Genomic DNA, 22,873 nt, shown 5'->3' with positions numbered 1-22,873 from the left:
AAGAGGAAAAGGAATTGGTGGGTCATTGGCTGAGAAGAAACTGCCTACTGAAGGATGCATTGGAAGGAATGGTGAACGGGGAAAGAGTTCGCAACAGAAGAAGATACCAGATAATAGACGACATTAAGATATAGGCCTATGGATCATATGCGGAGACTAAGAAGAAGGCAGAAAATTGGAACGATTGGAGAATGCTGGGTTTGCATAGAAAGACCTGCCCTTGTACAGAAAACTATGAAGGAATGAATAAATTTATTCTTATTAAATGTTAATATACCTTTGGGGAGGTCGAGACGTAGATGGGAAGATAATATTAAAATGGATTTGAGGGAGGCGGGATATGATGATAGATACTGGATTAATCTTGCTCAGGATAGGGACCAATGGCGGGCTTATGTGAGGGCGGCAATGAACCTCCGGGTTCCATAAAATCCAGTAAGTAAGTAAGTAAGTAAGTAATTGTGAATATACTTTTCTTTTGTGTGTTTCGAAACGATACAGGTAGCAAAAGGGTAGCTAAATGAAAGAAATGTTTTAAATTTTATTTTGTTTACAAGAAAGGAAATGAATTGACCAGAGATTTTTAACATTTCTTTTACTTTTATTCTTATTCCCTTCTCAACATTGAATGAGAGAATTTCCAGTTTATGGCTTTATGTTAGGAATATGTTTAACAAATAATAATTATAACTTAGATTTTTTTTTACTCGGTTATTTAACGGCGCTGTGTGAACTACTAGGTTATTTAGAGTCGATGAGATGAGGTCAACGATTCGCCATAGAGTCCACACCTGTGGAGTAACGGTCAGCGCGTCTGACCGCGAAAGCAGGTGACCCGGGTTCGATTCCCGGTCGGGACAAGTTACCTGGTTGAGGTTTTTCCCGGGGTTTTCCCTCAACCCAATATGAGCAAATGCTGGGTAACGTTCGGTGCTGGACCCCTGACTCATTTCACCGGAATTATCACCTTCATCTCATTCAGACTCCAAATAACCTAAGGTGTTGATAAAGCGTCGTAAAATAACCTAAAAATTTAAATTTAAATTCGCCATAGATTACCTGACATTTCTCTTACGGTTAGGGAAAACATCGGAGAAAACCCAAGCAGGTAATCAGCCTAAGCGGGAATCGAACACGCGCCTCAGCTCAACTCCGAATCACAATTCACAATTATTGTGTTCTGGGTGCTCTGCTGATAGTAGGAAAGCATAATATTTGTTGCTAAGAGGGATGAAGTTACAGGAGAATGGAGAAAGTTACACAACACAGAACTGCACTCATTGTATTCTTCACCTGACATAATTAGGAACATTAAATCCAGACGTTTGAGATGGGCAGGGCATGTAGCACGTATGGGCGAATCCAGAAATGCATATAGAGTGTTAGTTGGGAGGCCGGAGGGAAAAAGACCTATAGGGAGGCCGAGACTTAGATGGGAAGATAATATTAAAATGGATTTGAGGGAGGTGGGATATGATGATAGAGAATGGATTAATCTTGCTCAGGATAGAGACCAATGGCGGGCTTATGTGAGGGCGGCAATGAACCTCCGGGTTCCTTAAAAGCCAGTAAGTAAGTAAGTAAGTAAGTAAGTAAGTAAGTAAGTAAGTAAGTAACAGTCCCAGAACTGAAAATCTTGCAATATAAGGAATTAAATTATTGTGAAAAGCATAAGACGTGTAATGTTATTGCCATCATTTTCATTATGCCTAATTTGTTTTCAGGCAGGCCTCCAGAGCCAGCGACGTCTTCTGCAGCCCGCAGCTTCAATCACGAACCTGCTGACACGTCATCATGCTACGGTAAGGCACAAGTTCGGCTAGCTGTACTTTATGCTGTTGTTAGGGGTTTGCTTCCTTCCGTGTAACTTCCTTGCAGTCGAAGGATCTTAGCTAATTAGCTGACTGCAAACTAAGTTGTTTGAGAACATCTGACTGGAGTTGCTTGTCCCACATTAGGCAGAAAGGGCGTGCAATCGCTGAGGTAGCCGTACCGAAGTACAGCGAACAGTATGAAGTACGACAGGTCACGTGGTGCTTAATACTCGTCGCAAGTTTGAGGTAAAATAGCACTTTGTAACAAATTGGTACTCCTACTAGTAAAACATGTCCTGCTCCAAGTGGTGACTATTGGAATTAATGCAGAATTACAACCTTTGAATGACTCCATAGATCATACATGGGCACAATTTTCGGTTATGTGAGGCACTCGATTTGAAATAGTTTGTTTACTAGGAGAGGAGACTGCAGAGTGGGATGGGAAATATAAACTGCTGTGACCTGCGTCACCTTATCGTAATCGCTAAGGCGGTCAGTGGCGAATTATTAGGAAAGCGCTTGGTTAACGTGAGAGACTCGAAAACCTTTATTCAATTTGGCAAATTAGTTCGGCAGCTTTAATCATAAACCTCTTTACTGTTTCTCCGTCGCTGAATTGATTTAAATCACAGGCGAGAAATTGCGTAACTAGCCAATAATATTCCATCACTTTGTCTACGTTTATTTTCTTGAATATTCTGGCGTTTCTCAAGATTACTTAATAGATTTGTACGTTCTCGACCTAAAATAATTTCAGAAAATCATATTTCGTTTTCTACATTTGATATTTTTTTTTTATAAATTTATTTTGGAAATAATATGTACAAACAACATTTAATTCCTCGTACCTTTTAATGCAGCGTGTTTAAGGTATAATGTGCAAATGTTAAGATCATAAATTTTCTTCGGAATAGTACTAAAAATAACATTTAATCTGTCTTACCTTCTAATTCAGCATGTTCTTTATGACATAAGGAGTAATGTCGTTGTATATTAAATTTATTAATGCCTAATAGGATTTTCGAGCATAACATACATCGTATGTTCTCCCCTTCTAAACAGCAAAAAAAACTCTTCCTCCCATTTCTCATGAAATAATCGTTTTCTAACTCGCACACACTGCTTTGATAATGCCATTATGCCACCACTGATATTGCTTATGAAACTGATATAGAACTGGCCACGCCTAGGAGCTACGTGAGGGAGGAACGGGGACTGTGAGGATGATGTCACTCAGAGCGATAAGCTCTGTGAAGGTCAGTGAGGCACAAATCCTCAAGTGAGGCACGATGCCCATCTCTGCCATAGATCGTTCTAGTCTTGCCTGTGGAATGGATGCACAAGGATCAGTATATGTTGTTGCATGTCCTGTGGTGTTGCTGAAATAATTCGATAGACGGCGTCCTTGACAACTCTCCAAAGGAAAAAATCTAGTGGTGTAAGATCGTACAGAACACGAGTTTTTAAGGTGCCAGTACCATTAGCCATTCTGTTGCTCATATATGGCCTCCAAAAGATCAGGAAATGTGGTTCTTACGAATCTGGCATATCTGTCAGATTCCACTAACAAAATTAAGCCCAAAACGGTATTGAAATGCTACATAATGTCATTTTAATTCCCAATTGCAGGAAGCACGTATACTATAAGTTCCATATTCTCTTGCACTCCTCAATTTTTTTTTATTTTAGTAGGTTATTTTACGACGCTTTATCAACATCTTACGTTATTTAGCGTCTGAATGAAATGAAGGTGATAATGCCGGTGAAATGAGTCCGGGGTCCAGCACTGATAGTTACCCAGCATTCGCTCTTATTGAGTTGAGGGAAAACCCCGAAAAAATCCTCAACCAGGTAACTTGTCCCAACCGGGAATCGAACCTAGGCACCTGGTTTCGCGGCCAGACGCGCTAACCGTTACTCCACAGGTGTGGACCGCCTCAATGTTTTAGTTATTAGAATGGTACATTATGATGTATTTTTGAACAGACTTTGAAGAGGTTAAATGATTCATGGAATAAAATATACATGGTGCCATTTAAAGAAATTAAGTTATTACTCGTATCTCCTTAATGAAAAAGGTGGTAACAAAGATATGGCCATAGTATTAATTTTCGATTGTACTTAAGCAACTTTTGTTTAAAAAAAAAATCATTTGGCATTTGAGAAAAAAATTATTTTGGATGAGCAAGATAGATGGAACACTCTGTATGTATATAAGCCTACATATACAGTATATGTATAATATATAAGCCCTATATATAAGTTACATATAAAATGAGGACCAGCATATGTATCTAGTGTGTTTGCATTCATAACCCTTGTTTCTCATTTGAAATCTGTGGACATATAATCAAACATTCACAACCAATTAAACGTAGCAACGTCGAGCAAGGACCCTACCACCTCTTCCATGATCTCCCTTAAGCAGGCACTTCCAGTTCATTCCGATCGTCCCTTGTTCAAAAATCTGTAGACTGGGAACAAAGAAGTTCCTTGCAGAAATTCGGCTAAAATACGAGGAGTCAAAGAATATAAGACAGATTAAAGTACTTGAATCGATAAAACTGACACAAAGAAGTCGTACGGGAATTAGGCCTATATATCTTGCAATTATTTTAACAAATCGAAAGTAGCCTGAAAAAGTTCTGCAGGTTACAGTTATGGCACAAATACAGGTAAATTTTACTATATTTTGGTTCTCTGCACAAAAAAGTCACTGACATGAGGAAAAATGCTGAAAAAGTTCTGCAGGTTACAGTTAGAGCACAATGCAGGTATATTATACTATACTTCGGGTCTCTGCACATACATAAAAAGTCACTGACATTAAGAAAAATGCTGAAAAAATTCTGCAGGTTACAGTTAGAGCACAATGCAGGTATATTATACCATACTTCGGGTCTCTGCACATACATAAAAAGTCACTGACATTAAGAAAAATGCTGAAAAAATTCTGCAGGTTACAGTTAGAGCACAATGCAGGTATATTATACCATACTTCGGGTCTCTGCACATACATAAAAAGTCACTGACATTAAGAAAAATGCTGAAAAAATTCTGCAGGTTACAGTTAGAGCACAATGCAGGTATATTATACCATACTTCGGGTCTCTGCACATACATAAAAAGTCACTGACATTAAGAAAAATGCTGAAAAAATTCTGCAGGTTACAGTTAGAGCACAATGCAGGTATATTATACCATACTTCGGGTCTCTGCACATACATAAAAAGTCACTGACATTAAGAAAAATGCTGAAAAAATTCTGCAGGTTACAGTTAGAGCACAATGCAGGTATATTATACCATACTTCGGGTCTCTGCACATACATAAAAAGTCACTGACATTAAGAAAAATGCTGAAAAAATTCTGCAGGTTACAGTTAGAGCACAATGCAGGTATATTATACCATACTTCGGGTCTCTGCACATACATAAAAAGTCACTGACATTAAGAAAAATGCTGAAAAAATTCTGCAGGTTACAGTTAGAGCACAATGCAGGTATATTATACCATACTTCGGGTCTCTGCACATACATAAAAAGTCACTGACATTAAGAAAAATGCTGAAAAAATTCTGCAGGTTATAGTTAGGTCACAATGGAGGTAATAATATAATAAATTTAGCTTCCCTTATGAAAAAGTTGCCAGATTTGACAAAGCGTATTACATATAATTTGGAAACACACCTAAAAGGTAAAATGACATACATTTGAAACGGTTAGGGAATCGGATATGCAAAAGGTGAGAAAAATTTATACGCAAGTAGAGTTTGTGCTCATTTACAGTTAAGAAAGGGGGGGGGGGTGGAAATATCATCAGATAGGTTAGAATGATTTGAATGCCGCGAGAAAAATAATAATACGGAGTGATTGGCATTGATATCTAAACCACAACAGCCATCGGTTAAGATAACTTGAAATTTCCATTATCACTCCCATACAAATGATTTCTCAATATCTGAACCGAACCTTTGAGGGCACTAATGGCTATTTCCTTCACAATGCTGTGTGTTAGCCCCAGGTTTTTACATTTGTTGGCAAAGAAGGAGGGTATGGTACCTCGTGCTCCCACCATCAGACCTATTACATCAATGTGGGACAGGCTATATTTATCTTTATAGAACGGGATTGTTGGTTCATAGATCCGTTTCTTTTCACTGTCCACCTCATGCGGTCGATCTGCATGTGTCTCAAATCTGATGGTGGGATCGAGAATGTATGCCGAGTTGTTCTTAATGGCAATGATATCAATTCGCCGAACACTTCCTTGCGTGGCTAGTCCCTGCACCTCTTGATGGACTGTAAACCCTACTTCCTTCAGTGCCTCGGCCAGCATAGAACGGACCGCATGGTGACGGATGTTGCGAAGGGCCTCACTATAGGGGGCAGAAGCCAAGGATATGGGGAAGAGTTTCAATCTCGCTGAGACAGCGCCTACAGCGGGTACCATCCCGACTTCTACCCGGTACAGCTCGGACCGGAACGACATAGCCTACCATTTTAAGGGCGTCTATCCATTCCGAGAGGGTTAGACCTTTGTGATTTCTTATCCAGCTGTTTGCTGGGGGAACTCTTTGTTAAGAATCACTCCTTTACCCTTTTGTTGCAATGTACATCAATTTTCAAATTCTTTGTCTCTTAAAGCGTCTCTAACTTTTCGAGAGTCCACAAAATTTTCACGATTATTTAAAAAAGAATTAGCAGGAGTTAATTTAAGGCTCTTTAAACATGTTTTACTCTCCTCGATAAGGTCCCTAGTGGAAGTAATGTAAGGATCATTAGTTTTGTGTAATACTCTTAAGCCGTTAATGTGTTGTAGCGTGGATTCCCAGCGTACCCTAAAAAGACCAAGACTTTAATATTTACGATGTGTATATATCATAGAATCTGGTGTGTCAGCTGGTAGTTTCGGGTTTCTGCACATACATAAAAAGTCACTAACATTAGGAAAAAATGCTGAAGAAATTCTGCAGGTTATAGTTAGGGCACAAATACAGGTATATTATACTATACTTCGGGTCTCTGCACATATTACATCTTGTATCATGATCATGTATGAAGTATGGTATAGGGCTCAGGAAGATATGAATCATGAGATATTTTGACAACACAGCTCCTTGCTTCTAACTGAAATAGCAGTATAAAGGAATGACATTCCTGCAAGTTCATTGCACACTAGTAACATCGTAGATACAATGTACTCTGTCCTGAAAGAGAATTACCCAGGTGAATTCCACTGTAAGTAGCACAATAGGTCCGTGGTTTGTTATCTTCCTGCGTAATCCATCCTTTCATAGCAGGTGTCGTTTATTAGTTACATTATTTTTGGGAGTAGGCCAACTGCAATTCCATGTCTACAACTGTGTTCACTCAAATTATTTTATTATGACAGTTGTGTAGCATTTATATACTCAAACGGTGTTAGAAATGTGCATTGATCTCCTACACTACACGTTACAATCGTTTTATCTGTACTATTCTAAGCTTAGTATACTTCTTCTAGGGTTGGCAATATTGTGGCCCATAGTCCTAGATACAATATTGTTTCTTGCGCAATTTAACAGGTTTAACTTTTAACGTGAGCCCACCACTTTGTGTCTGACTGCGAAACATCTGTAGCACGTCCAATCCAGCGCTGTGGAAGTACATGATTGAAGTGAAGTCTCATATCTTGATGGACATTAGAGGCAGCGCCATCCTGTTGAAAAATGTATCGTTACAATCACTATTCAGATGTGGACAAGCATTTCCTCCGGTGGCCGTCACATTCCCCGGACTTAACATCATGTGATTTCTTCTTGTGGGGGTATATAAAAGACGGAGTTAACATAACCCAAATGTCTCGTTTCCTCCGGAATCTCCAGGGACAGGTCACTCGTGTTGTGCAGACTATTAAACCAGACATGCTCGATCGAATATCGCAGGAATTTGACTACCACTTAGATGTGTGCCGGGTGACCAGAGGTGCACGTATTGAGGGCCTTTGAGTGAAGCACAGCAAACATGGACAGTTATTCTTTCGATTGAAACTTGTCATTAAAAATAAAAAAAAAATACATAAAATGCAGTGGTTTGGAACTCTATAATTCTTTTGTAAACACCATGTGTATAAGAATGACTTGTCACAATTAACGTAAGCATTTCGGGTACTAGGCTATGCAATAATATGATAAAATGTAATGTTACATTTCGTTGTGTTTTATGTAATGTAGTCTACAGTATGTGTCTACTCGTATGTACTTATATGAGAAGTTGTGAACAATATTAGATTTTTCACTTTCATAGAACCTAAGCAAAGCACAGCAGTTAAAGCGTTTTAGGCTCCTAAATTTCTATTTCTCAAACCTGAAACTCTGCCAGTAAATACAGGGACATCATTTTTTTTCACTCCCACCCCTTCTACTAATGAAGTTCCAACTGTCCTCCACACAGAACGAAGGCTGTATATAGTAAACAGTACTGAGTTAGTGAGTATAGTACGTTCCAGAAATATGTTCGCGTCTTCCAGTGACGAAAGAGCTTTCAATATTGAATAATATTTTCGCACTGGTACTGTCGTCCGTTTGCCTACGTCGCATCCCGATTTCCCCCATCTGCTTCTGCTCGTCCCTCTGTAAAAGCTAGTGACTTGGATGTCTTAGCTCTTTTCTGAAAACAATAATTTCTGTTAGGAATTGGACGTCTACGTAATATTAAGCAACTGTTTAAAATAACTTAAATAAAGGACCTCGTTAAGTAATTAATTGTCACGTGATTTCCCCCCTTTCTACGACCCTGCGACATAACCACTTGGACGGACAGTAGATAGTATGTCTGAGTAATTTTATCTGTGCGGGTAGGGCAGAAGTGAAGATTGAATTTACAGTACGTAAGGTACTCTTTTATAGAGTAGGTACAGAATTATTTCAACATGAGTTACTAGTACGAAGGACGAAACTGGTAATTGGAATTAGATACGATAGTTTATAGTGCGATAATATGCACATATATCGAAATGAACGGCCACCATATTAAAAAATGTGTTTGAATATCCATATTATGATTATTTTTCAATTTAACTTCATTCTCTATATTGTACGCTAATGTGCTGTAGACAGTATAATATACACTGCATAATGAATACGTTCGCATGGATAACTCAGTTCGTGAGTAAAAACACTTGTTGTTAATACTGTACTGTAGTATGGGCAGAGCATGTAGCACGTATGGTCGAATCCAGAAATGTATATAGAGTGTTAGTTGGGAGACCGGCGCGAAAAAGACCTTTGGGGAGGCCGAGACGTTGATGGGAAGATAATATTAAAATGGATTTGAGGGAGGTGGGATATGATGGTAGAGACTGGATTAATCTTGCTCAGAATAGGGATCAATGGCGGGCTTATGTGAGGGCGGCAATGAACCTCCGGGTTCCTTAAAAGCCAATAAGTAAGTAAGTAAGTAAGTAAGTAAGTAGTACTGTACTGTAGTTTGATTTAAAAAAAACGTTATGTATGTATGTATTTATTTACACTGCAAGTGGGCAAGCACCCGGTGGCAGTGGTATATACAATATTAACAATACACAGTTAAAATGATAAGCAATACACAATAAAATTTACAATACATAATAAAATTTACAACACATATACAATTTTATACACAATACAATAAGAATACACAATACAATTTAACACAATAATAATAAAACATAAAATAAAACACCTAATTTTACAACACAACCTACATGATTATGTATAGGTCCTACATAATTTTCAATAGTCTTTCACTTTACTCTCATCTCATTCCCTGTAGTGGCACTATGACGCATTTCACTGACACTTTAGCACACATTTCACTGACACTCTGTAACACATTTCACTGACACTATAGAACACATTTCATTGACGCTATAAATTATCACTGATCGGAACTGTTCACTGCACTGTAAAACCATAACTTCACTGACTCACCTCGCTTCACTGATACAACAGTTCAAATAAGTCAAATAATTGCATTCTTATGCATACTTATAAACAGAACTACATTTAAACTAAACATTTCTAGTCTAAGGCCCTCTTACACGCTATTTTTAAATAATTTACAATTCAAACCAAGGAAGTAAACTCGTCAGGCTAGATAAATACATGCCACCTTAAAAAATTAAATGTTGAATGTCATCTTAATTTTAATTTTCACTTTATACACAACTCTTTAAATTATTCTTGAATCTCCTTAAGGAAGGACAGCCCTCAAAGACCGCTGCAGGTAGGTCATTCCAATCATTTATAGTTCTATTTAAAAATGAGAATTTACCTACATCCGTTTTCTGTTTCCTACATTTGATTTTAAAATCATGATCGTTCCTACCATAGTACGTTGGCTTTTCTAACCGAGCCGTTATGTCTACCCATGCTTTCTGACCTAGATGTGCTCTATACAGTGATGTTATTCTAGTTGTCCTACGTCTGTTTTCCAAAGTTTCCCATTTCCCATTGATCAAACTCAGAATTGCGAAATTTTCTAGTTTACGTAAATGGATGTACTAGTTTTCTTCCCTCGTGTACCTAGTAAAGTGACTTGTTTGTATTTTACGCCAGTATCATCGAACTCCAGTCGTGGAAAGGGATAGCAAAGGTATAGCCAGGTTAATATTAAAAATGTTAGTAAAAATAAAATGATGTCCCTGTATAATAGGCCTACAGACCTCTTGTATAAGTTTTAGTTGAATGTGCCCATTCTAGGTAACTCAGACTTGTAGTTACGATCAGTGTCTGTTGCGTATTCACAGTTCTAGGAAGGAGGGATGATTCGGTGCCGTGTCAGGAATTGATTCGAAAGCCCTCTACTTACATAACTACGGATGAAATATGCAAATGCTATCAAGTTATACATATCCCCATTATGCGACTTCCTGCTGGGACGACCTTCCGTCAAGGAGAGCAAATAACATAAATAGTTAATGACCGCAGCCTTGTGCCGCCCCCTCGTAAATTGAAAGGCAAGGATGCCCGTCACATACCTGATACAGCCTACATACAGACGGGCTTATCAGATATGTGGAGAAGGGTCCTAAGACGACACGTGCGTACCCATTCATAAGTTCTCTGCGTTTTGCAACAGTTCAATTTCTTATTGTCAGACATCGGAAATTATGCAAAAAATTTTTCACAAAATAGCCCTACAGTATGCAAACAAAAATGTTTTTATACTACCATTTCGTAATGTAACATTTGCCTACCTGATTTTACAATATTGAAGCACATGATTTTACTACACTGAAATAAAAGAGTTGAAGATTAGTACAGCAAAGTATCTTTACCGCACTGCTTTTCCGCATTAGGACTCTTTGCCGCACTGCTTTTTCTCATTAGGATACTTTACGGCACTACTTTACAGCATTAAGATACTTTGTTGCACTGCTTTTCCGCATTAGGATACTTTGCCGCATTGCTTTTCCACATTAGGATACTTTACAGCACTACTTTTTCACATTAGGATACTTTACAGCACTACTTTTTCTCATTAGGATACTTTACAGCACTACTTTTCCACATTAGGATACTTTACAACACCACTTTTTCTCATTAGGATACTTTACAGCACTACTTTTCCACATTAGGATACTTTACAGCACTACTTTTTCTCATTAGGATACTTTACAGCACTACTTTCCACATTAGGATACTTTACAGCACTACTTTTCCGCATTAGGATACTTTACAGCACTACTTTTTCTCATTAGGATACTTTACAGCACTACTTTTTCTCATTAGGATACTTTACAGCACTACTTTTCCGCATTAGGATACTTTACAGCACTACTTTTTCTCATTAGGATACTTTACAGCACTACTTTTTCTCATTAGGATACTTTACAGCACTACTTTTCCGCATTAGGATACTTTACAGCACTACTTTTTCTCATTATGATACTTTACAGCACTACTTTTCCACATTAGGATACTTTACAGTACTACGTTTTCTCATTAGGATACTTTACAGCACTACTTTTTCTCATTAGGATACTTTACAGCACTACTTTTTCTCATTAGGATACTTTACAGCACTACTTTTCCACATTAGGATACTTTACAACACTATTTTTTCTCATTAGGATACTTTACAGCACTACTTTTCAACATTAGGATACTTTACAGCACTACTTTTCCGCATTAGGATACTTTACAGCACTACCTTTTCTCATTAGGATACTTTACAGCACTCCTTTTTCTCATTAGGATACTTTACAGCACTACTTTTCCACATTAGGATACTTTACAGCACTACTTTTTCTCATTAGGATACTTTACAGCACTACTTTTCCACATTAGGATACTTTACAGCACTACTTTTTCTCATTAGGATACTTTACAGCACTACTTTTCCACATTAGGATACTTTACAGCACTACTTTTTCTCATTAGGATACTTTACAGCACTACTTTTCCACATTAGGATACTTTACAGCACTACTTTTTCTCATTGGGATACTTTACAGCACTACTTTTCCACATTAGGATACTTTACAGCACTAATTTTTCTCATTAGGATACTTTACAGCACTACTTTTCCACATTAGGATACTTTACAGCACTACTTTTTCTCATTAGGATACTTTACAGCACTACTTTTCCGCATTAGGATACTTTACAGCACTACTTTTTCTCATTAGGGTACTTTACAGCACTACTTTTTCTCATTAGGATACTTTACAGCACTACTTTTTCTCATTAGGATACTTTACAGCACTACTTTTTCTCATTAGGATACTTTACAGCACTACTTTTTCTCATTAGGATACTTTACAGCACTACTTTTTCTCATTAGGATACTTTACAGCACTACTTTTCCACATTAGGATACTTTACAGCACTACTTTTCCACATTGGGATACTTTGCAGCACTACTTTTTCTCATTAGGATACTTTACAGCACTACTTTTTCTCATTAGGATAGTTTACAGCACTACGTTTTCTCATTAGGATACTTTACAGCACTACTTTTCCACATTGGGATACTTTACAGCACTACTTTTTCTCATTAGGATACTTTGCCGAACCGCTTTCCGCATTAGGATACTTTTCCGCACTGCTTTTCCGTATTAGGATATTTTACAGCAATATTTTTCCTCATTAGGATAATTTGCCGCACTGCTTTTCCTCATTAGGATATTTTACAGCACTGATTTTTTGCATTAGGATACTTTGCCGCACTGCTTTTCCGCATTAGAATACTTTGCCGCACTGCTTTTAAATTATATATACTCGTAAATGGCATTTTAATGCAATCAGATTTCAGAACTTGGATATATCAGTATTGTGTCTCAAATTCAGCGAACATTTTAACATTGAATAAATAGACCTTAAAGTTGAAGACTTAATTAATTTAGATTTCTGTAGGAAATACGCTAACACAAGATCTTCTGTGATCCTAGTTACCTTTTTATTCCTGGACTAAACTGCGAACAGTTGATATCTTCTGTCTTATCGTTGTCCAGGTTTTCCAGGAAGCAACTTGTTTCTCACACTGTCCGATATCGGGTGGATTTCCCATCAATTCTTCTTCACTTACATAATTATCCATAATTATTTATCGCAGTCTTCAAACTAACTTGAAACAAAAGCAACAATAATTACTAAGTAGAACAGTTGTCTGACCATGGTAACAAAGTAACAAAAGCTGGCTGCGTTTTGTAGCATTGTGAGGTTTTAAACAAAACATTAAAACGTTATGTACTATGTTATTTATGTTTTAAAATTATAGTAGTATAAAAATAACTTATGTAACCCACGTGTACAAAGACACGTTGCGATTCGTGTGACATGCAGCCCTCGGTTATGTGCAAAATATGCCTTTCTACACCAGTATTGCAACATAGACTACTATTAAAATACTTATACAGAAAAGGAAAAAAAGGCACTCATTACTTAATGTAAATTAAGACAAAGGCTTCGAAACAACGATGTCTTGATATTGTTGGATCAATATTTTTTTATAAATGACATTGTTGGATCAATAGTTTTAGAAATGAAATTGTTGGACCAATATTTTGAAAGATGACATTTTGAACAATATTTTGACAGACGACATTATTAGATCGATATTTTAAAAATGACATTGTAGGAGCAATATTTTGACTGATGACATTTTTTGGGCTAATATTTTGACAGATCCAGTACATCTTTATAGCTCTTTACTTGAACAATAATTTCTTCATTTTGTCCAAGCAAATAGGTGTTAATTTTGAACACTACAGGATCTTTCTTATGCCCCAAACAAAATCCTGAATATTATTAGTATTTTTATGAGAGAGTATTGTGTGATTAATCTGATCGGTTTGCGAAACGTTTCGGTTCTGGATGGTCCTAGTCACCGTACTCAATCTATCTCATCATCTTGATTATTTCTCGCGGGGTTTTATGAAGGGTACCGTAAATAAGGATATCAACATATTATTGAAGTAATGAAGATTGCAATTTTAAAATCATTGATCTGCAAACTTGTTGAAGTTGTGGAAAACTTCTGAAATCGTTTGCCGATAACTTAATGTCGATATGGTAATGAAAGTGTTTCTGCATTATTAAAATTTACTAATCACATGAACACGAAAATGTGAAGATTATTATTTACTTTTGAAATGCAATTGTATGAAAACTGGAGCATCAAATTGGAAGAACCTATATTTTCTAGATTTACCAGTTATTTTCACAGCCACAGCGGTTTGCTGAAGGTCTTTAGCGTGAAATAAATCCACACACGTCCTACGACGAAGGCAACGACCTTCACTACCTTCACAGACAATTCTACTTTCCCTCTGTGAACTATGAGCTAACCTCGTTGAATAAGTACTAAATATTTGGATTTAGACCTTTGTATAACACACTGCATGCGAGAGATAGCTACTGTCGGAGCATAATCGTTATCTCAATTGGGCGACTAATTTTCTTAAAGGCAAAAGAGGACATCGAAATTACATGATAAAAGAATTTAAATGGAAATCATTGAAAAACAGACGTAGAAACACTAGGATAACATCACTGTATAGAGCATATATAGATAAAAAAAATATGGGTAGACATAACATACGTTTGGAAGTAAATCCCGAAAAGACAAAGTATATGATTATGTCTCGTGACGAGAATATTGTACAAAATGGATATATATATTTTGGAAATTTATCTTTTGAAGAGGTGGAGAAGTTCAAATATCTTGGAGCAACAGTAACAAATATAAATGATATTCGGGAGTAAATTAAACACAGAATAAATATGGGAAATGCCTGTTACTATTCGGTTGAGAAGCTTTTATCATCCAGTCTGCTGTCAAAAAATCTGAAAGTTAGAATTTAGAAAACAGTTATATTACCGGTTATTCTTTATGGTTGTGAAACTTGGACTCTCACTTTGAGAGAAGAACATAGGTTAAGGGTGTTTGAGAATAAGGTGCTTAGGAAAATATTTGGGGCTAAAAGGGATGAAGTTGCAGGAGAATGGAGAAAGTTACACAACACAGAACTGCACGCATTGTATTCTTCACCTGACATAATTAGGAACTTAAAATCCAGACGTTTGAGATGGGCAGGGCATGTAGCACGTATGGACGAATGCAGAAATGCATATAGAGTGTTAGTTGGGAGGCCGGAAGGAAAACGACCTTTAGGGAGGCCGAGACGTAGATGGGAAGATAATATTAAAATGTATTTGAGGGAGGTGGGATATGATGATAGAGAATGGATTAATCTTGCTGAGGATAGGGACCAATGCCGGGCTTATGTGAGGGCGGCAATGAACCTCCGGGTTCCTTAAAAGCCAGTAAGTAAGTAAGTATGGGTAGACATAACGGGTCAGTTAGAGAAGCCAAATTACTACTGTAGGAAGGATCATGAGTTCAAAATTAAATGTGAGCAACAAAGAATGGACGTGGGTAAATTCTCCTTTTTCAGTCTAACTATAAACGATTGAAATAAGCTACCTGCATCGTTCTTTGAGGGTTGTCGTTCTTAAGAAGATTAAAAATTACTTTAAACTTGTATCTCTAAATTGTGAATTGTTGAAAAAGTTTACGTTGCATTAAGGTGACGTCATTTACCAGCTTGAGGAATAATTCTGTGGCCGGGAGGAAACAGATCTTAAGTCAATTTTTTGTGAAAATGAGATTTTTATATATTCTGAAATCGGAAACAATTCTCTACAATCTGGTAAAACGGTTAAAGTCAAATAAGCCTCCTGACTGGATTTATAGAGCGTTACCAAATGTCCTAAGTACTTTTCGAATCGAGCACACACAGAATAAAGGACTTAAGAATATTTAATACTTTATTCCTTACAAACCATTACATGTTTACTTTCCATGCTTCCCTATTAAAAAGGTCTGACTTGTATTTTAGCAATTTTATCACATACTGATGCCCTTTCCTTTTAAAACTTTAAGCACCAGGTAAACAGTCCTATAATTGTTTAAGACCCATTTTGCATTCCTAATAATTTGCATTTCTCATTTATTTTGACGTGAAAAAGGTCTTATGGTTACATAGTCCCTTCTACTCAGTTTGGGTTCTAGTCTTAAAAGAGATTACGTGCGGCTATTTTTGGAAATAATCAAGAAAATTATTAAATGAGCAACATAACCTATTTTAGAAGAAATATAAACAAATATTATCCAGGAAAAACCTCTTAATTAAAAAAACTCTATAATTGACACCAATTTCAACCTTTCTACTGCTTTCCTGAAAAGTATAAAATTTTTACTTAAGACCTTTTTCCTCCCGGCCACAGAATTATTTAGGTTTGAAATGCAAATCACTCCAAAATAGCTTGTAGCAATTTTAGGTTAATATAGTTCATTTAAATAAGATTGTACGGATAAAAAGGGTATAATAATTGATTTGCTTATCATAATAATTTCTGGTAACCACTGCCACCGAGCTTATACCCAATGGCAGTGTGAACAAATTTAATTACATACATTTTGCTAACATCGGAAAAAGTTCATTCGAAAAGCTCTTGACTTGCTCTTACTTCTGACCTCCGTGCTGTGCAGATTGGAGTTGATTTTTATAAGTTCAATCATGTCGCTTCCGGGGTGGGGCCTTGTTCAAGTCTACGAAAAAAGAAATGAAAGCACGGCTTCCTATCCAGGCCGCACCCTTGTAATCAACTGGCCGGTTCTCCTCCCCTGAGCGGGCGTTCCTCCACTGATTTCAATATTACATTACGCCACGCACTTCTGTGACGACGTTCTTGTTCTCCACATTCTCTCTAATTTAAATGCTCTCTCTTTCGAAACAATTCTTCAAGATGGACTTCAGTAAAAATCCACATTTCGCATATGAATCCGTTGCTATGCACATTTTCCCTAGTAACAAACGGTGTGCATCACATTAATTAATACTAAACAGTTGAATCGCTGTTGTAACGACAGCAACTTGTTCCGCATTGTTAGATGGACTTGCATAAGAATCCGTTGCTATGCACATCTTCCCTAGTAACGAACTGTGTGCATCACATTAATTAATACTAAAGAGTTGAATCGCTGTTTTAACGACAGCAACTTGTTCCGCATTGTTAGATGGACTTACATAAGAATCCGTTGCTATGCACATCTTCCCTAGTAACGAACTGTGTGCATCACATTAATTAATACTAAAGAGTTGAATCGCTGTTATAACGACAGCAACTTGTTCCGCATTGTTAGATGGACTTGCATAAGAATCCGTTGCTATGCACATCTTCCCTAGTAACGAACTGTGTGCATCACATTAATTAATACTAAAGAGTTGAATCGCTGTTATAACGACAGCAACTTGTTCCGCATTGTTAGATGGACTTGCATAAGAATCCGTTGCTATGCACATCTTCCCTAGTAACGAACTGTGTGCATCACATTAATTAATACTAAACAGTTGAATCGCTGTTATAACGACAGCAACTTGTTCCGCATTGTTAGATGGACTTGCATAAGAATCCGTTGCTATGCACATCTTCCCTAGTAACGAACTGTGTGCATCACATTAATTAATACTAAACAGTTGAATCGCTGTTATAACGACAGCAACTTGTTCCGCATTGTTAGATGGACTTGCATAAGAATCCGTTGCTAATTTATTGTGTGCGCGTTCAGATTAGCTTCGTAGCGTGTTGTATGAAACCGGAAGGGATCCCATCGTTCGCGATGTCGCCCAGAATCCAGTCAGTCTCAAGGTCGCATCTCGCCTGCCTTGCCCGCGGCTGTTGCATCATGTAGGGGCAGTGGCGGCTTCTGCACTACGCGTCCAGGAAATGTTGTGCACGAGGTCTTTCATCTCTCTTTGCAGGAAGTTTAGTGTCCCATCCAAGCCGTGCTGGCACGTATTCACGTAATTCTGTACGTTCGGCCGGCATTTCATTGACTACAGATTCGTGTCGACAGGAGTGGTTGACTGGCTTACACGTATACTTTGTGACAGACAAATTTATCTCTCTGACTTTCAGACTGACTCTAATCAAATCCGAATATTTAAGTATTCACAATCTGTCGAATTTGCTACGTATCAAATAGATTCACTTCCTGGCTTTTAATTTTAGTACGTTTCACAGTATGTTACTTCTTGTCTAATTTAAAATAATTAGGCTATATTCACTGCATTCCTGTGTAAACAACATTCTTTATTATTAACTTCTTATGCTATTCACCACCTTAATGATTCAATTGCTCTCTAATTGACCTTAATGATCGAATTACTAATTGGCGATCTTTAATAGCAAAAAGGCTAATTATCGATGTGAATGATTAACTTATTGTCTAATTGACGATGTGAATGATTGACTTATTGTCTAGTTGACGATGTGAATGATTGACGTATTGTCTAATTGACGATGTGAATGATTGACTTATTGTCTAGTTGACTATGTGAATGATTGACGTATTGTCTAATTGACTATGTGAATGATTGACGTATTGTCTAATTGACGATGTGAATGATTGACTTATTGTCTAGTTGACTATGTGAATGATTGACGTATTGTCTAATTGACTATGTGAATGATTGACGTATTGTCTAATTGACTATGTGAATGATTGACTTACTGTCTAATTGACTATGTGAATGATTGACTTACTGTCTAATTGACGATGTGAATGATTGACTTATTGTCTAATTGACTATGTGAATGATTGACTTATTGTCTAATTGACGATGTGAATGATTGACTTATTGTCTAATTGTCGATGTGAATGATTGACTTATTGTCTAATTGACGATGTGAATGATTGACTTATTGTCTAATTGACGATGTGTATGATTGACTTACTGTCTAATTGACTGTGTGAGGGATTGACTTTCAAAATGAAGATATGGATGATTAAGTTAAAATGTAATTTATTCTTTTAATGATTTACTTACCGTGTAATTATAGGATCTTTTTGATAACTGAATATGATGGATATGTGTATACTTAAAGTTATTGCCTTTTGGCGATCTTCGGAATTGGTTTTATTCTCAAGTTGATTTTTTGTAAATTGAATGAATTGTAATTTAAGGCTTTTCTGATTTAATATTAACCTGATATTATAATTAATCGTACAGATTCTGTGATTGACGGCTTTACAAATTTACTTATTGTATTACGGTAATGTCTAAGACATTTTGTATAGAAACCTATTGTCTGAGTTATCGACTACGTAATAACCTTATATTGACAACTTACAGGATTTTTTCCGGGCCTTGTCGGGGCAGGACTGATACAATGTTGTTATAAGCATAGGATATTATTTTTTTTTTTTAACTTCATTATGGGAAGTGAGACTGAGGAACTCCCGCGTAACTAGGATTTAATTTCAATAGTGCCCACAAGCCTGGCTCCTATGTAACGTTGGTAGATATCATTAATTTCTGCAGTTTCTTCTGCAGTTGCGGTTAACTTACAACTTGTTCGACAAATTCGCAGCTTAATTTTTCACAATAGGTATCTATGAGCTCATTGTACGTACCAAAAGACGTGTACTTTACAATATTGTTGCAGGCCTATAACTTTATCGCCGGCCTCAGTACACACCCCTGTTTGACATTTTCCTTGAAGTACCAGGTGGTATCTAGTACCGTGGTGGTGGTCACAACTGAGGCAAGTTTCCCACGTTGGGCCTCTGTATGATTATGAGCTGCAGTATTAATTTTGTTCTGTGATGCCTACAGTCCTGCTCTCCTTCATATCTATGAAATTCTTGGCTCTCTCAGCAGATTTCCTATATTACTTACTTTTTTTGTAGTCTTTATATGTTATGTTGTGGAAATCCTTGTATCTATTGACGGGTTTTGTTGTATATCGACCCTGAACTGTGTGAGAAATAGAGACAAAAAACATATATTTTGTAAAGAACTCCTTTCACTTAGAATACACAAACCAGTCACACTCATATTTTGATAACCACTTACGATGAAACGCATTTCGCCGTGACCCTTCCTCAACTTCACCTTCATAGTAATTCGCTGATAGAAGCCATACATCTTGTAGGATTTATAATATTGTGCGATTCAATGCCTTTCCATGATCCTTATTAAGGACATGATTACTACAATTTTCCGGTGTCTTTCTTCTTGTGTCCCATTTTGATCACCTTAGCTTCTTCTGTAAACTCAGAATGCTGATTTCTGTTTCTTAATATAGGTATCCATATATATATATATATATATATATATATATATATATATATATATTCATAGTGTTATGCATGTCTTTCACTGCAAACCCAGCATTATCCAGTCTTTCCTATTTTCTGCCTTCCTCTTAGTCTCCGCATATATACCGTATATCTTAATGTTGTCTATCATCTGATATCTTCTTCTGCCCTAATCTCTTCTCCCGTTCACCATTCCTTCCAGTGCATCCTTCGTAGGCAGTTTCTTCCCAGCCAGTGACCCAGCCAATTCCTTTTCCTCTTCCTGATCAGTTTCAGCATAATTCTTTCTTCACCCACTCTTTCGAACACAGCTTCATTTCTTATCCTGTCTGTCCATTTTACACGCTCCATCCTTCTCTATATCCACATTTCAAGTGATTCTAGTAGCTTCTCTTCACTCCGCCGTAATGTCCATGTTTCTGTCCCATACAATGCTACACTCCACACCAAGCACTTCACTAATCTGTTCCTTAGTTCTTTCTCCAGAAGTCCACAGAAAGTGCTCCCTTTTTCTATTAAAAGCTTTCTTTGCCACTGCTATCTTCCTTTTGACTTCCTGCCAGCAGCTCATGTTACTGCTTACAGTACACCCCAAGTATGTTATTTGAAGCTGTCCACTTGCTCTACTGCCTCATTTCGAATTCGCAAGTTTACCTTCTTTATTTTTCTTTCTATGACCATTGCCTTCGCCTTGTTGGCATTTATCTTCATCCCATACTGCTCACAGCTGTCATTTAGCTCCAGTAGCATGTCCCTTAGTATCATCTCCTCTTCTGCTAACAACGCCATATCATCAGCAGATCTTATGCACTTTATTTTTCTTCTATTACTATCACTTCTCCCATGTTCTAAAAATAGTTCTTCACTAAATCCTCCAAGTACATACATATCCTTGTCGTACTCCTCTCCTGTTTCACTTCTTTCTGACATTTCTTTTCCTATCCTGACTTTGACTCGTTGTTTCATATAAAGATTACTGAACAACCTCTTCTCTTTCCAATCCACACCAATTTTCTTTAGGACTCCTATCAGTTTATTCCAAACCACTCATTATCCCCAAACTAAATTCAGCATGTTTTGCTATTAGATCTATGCAAAAGATAGTAAATATCAATACCTTAAAAACAATATACTTTGCATACTTCCACTCGGTAATGAGTTTTGGAATAATATTCTGGGGAAATTCCACAGATAGTAACAGTATATTCCTATTCCAAAAAAGAGTAATTAGAATAATAGTAGGTGCCAAATCTAGGGAATCGTGTAGGACTATTTAAAAAAAAAACTACAAATAATGCCCATGGCTTGTCAGTATATCTTTTCATTAATAGTCTTCCTGTATGTAATCGTGAAAACTTTGTAACTAATTCAACAGTTCATAGCATAAATACACGTCAAAAAATGACTTTCATACACCATCGGCAAGTCTATCATGCTATCAAAAAAAAGGAGTGCATTATATGGCAGTAAAAAATTTTAATAGCCTCCCTATGGATATAAAAAAAATGAAACTCAAAACATAATATTATTTAGGGCCAAATTAAAGAAGTACCTAATTTCTCACGCCTTCTATTCTGTAGGTGAATTCATGACATTCAATAACACTTCATGAAATTGATACTAAAACTTTGTGTTGTACTAGTAGACTATATTGTAAATCTCGTCTGTATATATTTCATCTAGACTGTGAGTATAAATTAATACTTTATAATAGTATTAAGTTTTTTGACTTGTTCCATATTCTAGCTGTGAAGCAATGTATGAATACCATGGAATGTTAATAAATACAATACAATACAATACAATACTCCAGGTGTCTTTCGCCGATTGTAGACTGTATACACGCGTAAAATGAGAGATGTGTGTCTCTTTTTCCTTTCAGAGGTGTTACGAGGAGGCAGTAACGAAGTTTTGGTCCTCAGATTGCAAGAGAACGAGGAAGAAGCAGAGGAAGCCTGGAAGTTCAGCACATGTGAGTACAACCAAAGTTTTCCTCTGTATTTTTCTTGTAAAATTTCCATCTTAGCAGATGTTGCCTTGTTCTCAACAGCTGCAGATGTGTTGCTTACTCAGAGTTCTCAGTATTCATCAACTTATCAAAAGGAAGTCCTAACCTTTGACGGCTGTGTCAATACAGACTCCAAAACAAAGCCAATGTCATGTTTGTTTTGCTATAACAATATTGATTAGAAACAAGCCCTGACGAAGAAATTGTCGGAATACTTTTAGCTCCACATGGACTGATGCAAGCCAATCATTTTGTAAATAAAAATAATTATTATTGGTTGAAGAAAATATTATAACAATGTTGTGTGGCTCGTGATTCCCCGTCTTCGTTATATCTAGGGACCGATCGCTTTAATTATTGAGGTATACATCAACTCTTAGGATAAAAATCCACATTTTTCGGTAACGTCTTTC

General features: G+C 36.9%; 1 long non-coding RNA gene across 1 annotated transcript in view; it reads left to right on the top strand.

Annotated features, from left to right (window-relative positions):
• The window catches only part of LOC138715607 (uncharacterized), a 54,367-nt gene extending 31,946 nt beyond the window's left edge, over nucleotides 1-22,421 (top strand). Inside the window, exons 2-3 of the long non-coding RNA XR_011336509.1 lie at nucleotides 1,725-1,802; nucleotides 22,335-22,421. This is a non-coding gene — a long non-coding RNA (uncharacterized lncRNA). The remainder of the gene's footprint in view (nucleotides 1-1,724; nucleotides 1,803-22,334) is intronic.
• The last annotated feature ends 452 nt before the right edge of the window (nucleotides 22,422-22,873 follow it).

Source organism: Periplaneta americana, chromosome 15 (assembly GCF_040183065.1).
Source record: "Periplaneta americana isolate PAMFEO1 chromosome 15, P.americana_PAMFEO1_priV1, whole genome shotgun sequence".
Taxonomy (NCBI): domain Eukaryota; kingdom Metazoa; phylum Arthropoda; class Insecta; order Blattodea; family Blattidae; genus Periplaneta; species Periplaneta americana.
Note: the sequence above shows the minus strand (reverse complement) of the source record. Positions and strands in the feature narration are given on the sequence as shown.